Source organism: Mustela lutreola, chromosome X, assembly GCF_030435805.1.
Source record: "Mustela lutreola isolate mMusLut2 chromosome X, mMusLut2.pri, whole genome shotgun sequence".
In the NCBI taxonomy this organism is placed as follows: Eukaryota; Metazoa; Chordata; class Mammalia; order Carnivora; family Mustelidae; genus Mustela; species Mustela lutreola.
The window spans coordinates 91,238,545-91,242,794 of NC_081308.1; the positions used below are offsets into that span (position 1 = coordinate 91,238,545).

General features: G+C 39.2%; 1 pseudogene; it reads right to left on the reverse strand.

Moving 5' to 3' along the window:
- Positions 1-931: 931 nt before the first annotated feature.
- Positions 932-3,797, reverse strand: LOC131821022 (mesoderm-specific transcript homolog protein-like; annotated as a pseudogene).
- Between the last annotated feature and the right edge of the window lie 453 nt (positions 3,798-4,250).

The following is a 4,250-nucleotide window of genomic DNA, read 5'->3' on the forward strand; positions in this document are numbered from 1 at the left end:
AAAACCTACTTTAACAAAATGTCTATAATTAAAAGTAGCTGATGAGGGGTGCCTGGTTGGCTCAGTGGGTTAAGCCTCTGCCTTCAGCTCAGGTTGTGGTCCCGGGATCCTGGGATCAAGCCCTGCATGGGGCTCTCTGCTTGGCGGGGAGCCTGCTTTTCTCTCTCTCTGCCTGCCTCTCTGCCTACCTGTAATCTCTGTCAAATAAATAAAATAAGTTTAAAAAAATAAAAGTAGCTGATGAAATGAAATCCAAAGTTATGACAAGGGAGACTCACTGTGACTTGAAGCTGTGTTGCTTAGAGAACTTAAAAAAGCACGTGACCTTAAAGCCATTTAAGGAAAAGTTAGGAGGTATCCTCTCTTCATTCTTTACCATGATTCTAATTGAGGATGGGTCTGAAATTAGTATTTCTAAATATTTCAGAAAAAGTCCATCGAAGTTCTAAAAGGATTTTTAAGAATGTCTCTCTCTCTTTCTGCGTCAGTGAGTTGTAGTGCTCAACAGAATTCCTGATAGATACAGTCCGAGTGTTCCCACTCCAGTTTACCTCTCCACAGATGTCTTCTGCCCCCACAGAGATCCAGAATATAATCTTACATCTCAGGCTGATTTCATGGGTGTTAAGAGTGTTCTGATAGATATTTAGTTCACTTTAGGGGACCCATTGAAACAGGGTCTCCTACTTCTCTGCCATCTTGCCCCTCCTCCCCCTCAACAGACTTTCCTAGTAGCACAAAAACAAAGGCAAGTCCATACACTCATTCAAATGTCAGAAGAATGGGAGGTGGACTATTAGGTCACCCTTAGCCAGAGCTTCTGCAGGCTTTTTACCATATGCTGATCATCAATGTGAGTCAGATGGACTTTTGTAAAAGAATCCTGTTTGGTGGCCAGGACCTTTTTGGGGCATTGCTTCCTAAGTGGAATCTATAACAGATAAGGGAGTAGGGGAGGTAATACAGGGGAGCTACTCATCTCAGCTTGAAAGGAGCTGTTGAAGACCATATGTGCATTCAAGAAGCCCATGGGATTCTCTAGCTGTGGGTAGTGGCTAATGTGGTCATCCAGAATTGACATCATGGATTATGGCATTATTTTATTATACAGCTTCAAAAACTCTGGATATAGATTCACAGGATCCAATGACCCATAAATAAAATGAAAGGGACCAGTTACAGAAGCAAGAGCTCTCATTCAGCATCTTCTGAGCATCTTCTTCTGGTTGATGTACTGTTAGAGACTGTTGATAACGAAGTTTTCCCATCATTGTATCCCTGCCCACATGCCCCATAGCTCATTCTCAGAGGGTTGGGTGTATAGCCTAAAGACTGGGATGAGACCTTGGAAGAAGACAGAAAAGTTCAATTGTGTGAGGATGGGTGACAGGATGACTCCTTCTTTGAGAAGTTTTGGAGGAGAAGATAGTGAGTCTCAGAAAATATACTTCCATCTGACAGAGACTCTTTATGGTAAGCTAAAAAGATCCATTCTTCTAGAACATGTAAGAGCAGCTCCTGAGCAGCAAAGCTCCATAATCATGAGACAAAAAGTTGGTCTTGTGGTTCTGGAGCCCCAGATACCCCAAAAGTGCCTCCTCAAATATGGAATACTGATATGGTCTTGGTTTGTCACTGAAGCCAATGCCCAAGAAATCAAGGGCAATCATTTAATGAAACCACAGGGTCAGACCTTCCCAAATCTTGTGCCAATCATAGCTGGATATTGGAAAGCCATGTCATAGCACAACTATCTCAGGACTTCCAACCACACCTGTAGTCCTGGGAGAAGACTAATAGTCCCTTGTAGGTAAAAAACTTGCCTGACAACTTCCATGACTGAAGAACAGGAGAAATGGGGGTGGGGTTGGATATGCAGATAGGCAGCAAGTAGAGGCACAGCCCATAGCCCCACTTGAGCCCCAAACTCCCCTTTGTCCTATTATCATTTCTATTTGCATCTCAAATCATCTTTTATCTTCCTAAATAAAATTTCCAAGATGTGCCTTTAATATGGTGTCAGAAGAAACACTACAAGTTATGACTTTTCTCATGTGTTTATATTTCAGAGTTAAGATCTTAAAGGAGGCAGAACTGAAATAGTATTCAGTGTACAGGGTCAATCAGGATTAATAGCTGAAGAAGGGATCAGACATATATTAATCAACCTTCCTTGATCAACATTGGATGTTGCTATCAGAGGAAGTCCCTGAGCTTGGGCACATAGGCTCTCTGTAGCTGAGGTAATGACTGAAAAGGTTAATGGGTGACATTTGCCAGCTGACTGCACACTAAGCAGATGAAGGAGAGAGTCTGTCTTTGGGAGGGGATTCTGGGTGATCCATATTCATGTCTATCATAGGTTCACTATCAAATGATGCTCTGGCCAGGTAGACAACAGTAAGTTGACAGTTGTTTTCTCTCAGCACTTGTTTCTGGCTTCCATTTCTTGATGAAAAGAGGGATGTGGTCACACTATTTGGTTTTCCCTTTTTAGGCATCATGCCCTTTGTTTGCTATTATGCTCTCTATTCTTACATCATAGCTCCACTACAATGTGTTTACATGTGCTTCCTGAATCCAAGATGTCCTGGCTTCCCTAAATTTGGGGCTATTACCAGAAATTTTCATTTGACTATTATTTTTCCAAAATTCACCCATGTTTGTGCTTTTGGAATGCCTATGAGATGTACTTAATAATTACTTATTCCATTCCTTAAGTTTCATTGCCTCTCATCTTCTTTTTCTTTTTATCTTTTTATCTGTTCTGTATTATTTCTTCCACTTGTCTTCTAGTTCACCAATTCTCTATCCAGGTATGTCTCCTTCATTGTATAAAATTTCTTTAATCTTTTGTTCTAGTGGTTACAATGATTTTAGTCTAGAAAACTCATTTAGCACATGTTTGATACTGAGCTTCTTCTTATATGTTCTGTCATGTGTACACACACACACACACACACACACATTTATTTTTTATGTTGGCATTTGGTAATAATTCTGTGGTGGTTTCCATTCTGATTTCTTGTTTGATTTTGCTGATGGGGGCTTGTTTGTAGATTATGTTCTTATATTGAGGGAGTTTATCTTCAGGAATCTTTCAAAAGCTTTAATTAATATTAAGCTCCTCCAGAAAAGATTATTGTACATTTGCCATTTGATTAGGTTGCCTCCAGGAATTATTTGGGTCATGCTGATAGTGTTAATTTGAACCCCAGGGCTACACTAGAACACTCCTGTGATGGAAAATTCTCAGACTTTTTTCCCTTCACTCAGAGCTAAGAACTGGGAATAGAATTTTCTTTGGCATCTCCTATTCCCATTGGAAAAAAGTAAAGTTTTCACATAGAATGTAGTCATACAAGCACCAAATCATGCAAAGCTGAGTATTTAATGTGAGAGGTCTTCTTTTGTCGGGGCAGTGTGGCTAGAGGTTAAAAAAAAAAAGCAAAAAACGAACAAACAAAAAACCCAAATCAAAATCAAAAACAAAACAAAAACACCCTGAACATTCAAATAGCCTAAGTTAAAATACATGGCCAGCATCAAGGAAAGTCATTCTAATACTATTAATTTATGTAACTCTTCTCTGACTTAATCAAAGTGACAGATTTCCACTTGCAGATCTGGACTCATAGGATCTTTTCATCATGATTAAAAGCAAACAACTAATCAAACAAAGAAGCAAACAGCAAGTAATATATAATACCAGATTTCCCCCTCCATTTTTGAGACTGAGTACCTAGTAAGACTCTTACTAATTCAACCTGACACACCTGAGTGTGCACCGGGCCCATGGCTGTAAGTCAGTAGTTACACGTCCCTGATTGGCTAAGTCAGAGCTAAGTGTGGCTTGAGTTGCTTTGACAGGTTGCCTCAATTATCCTCATGATGCAATGTGCTAGTCATTGAAGTTTGCATTATCCATAGGAAAGATTACAGACTCGGAAGGAATAGAATCAGATAAATCTGGGCAACTTATAATAGGAAGTTCAGTTACTAAGGAGCCTGTAATGGGATGAACTTTTAGATTTAGCAATTTCTGTACTGAGTTTGGACTCTCCTTCAGTTTTTTAATGAATTCTGTAACGAGTTGTAATATTGAGTAAGTTTAAGTAGCGTATGTTTGACTTAATACTATTTCCCCAGAATTGTTGCTTATAATTCATTATTTAAGCAATAAATCTATTTCTCTAAATTAATCTTTACTCTTAACCACACCATTAGAGAACTATTAACTATACCATTAG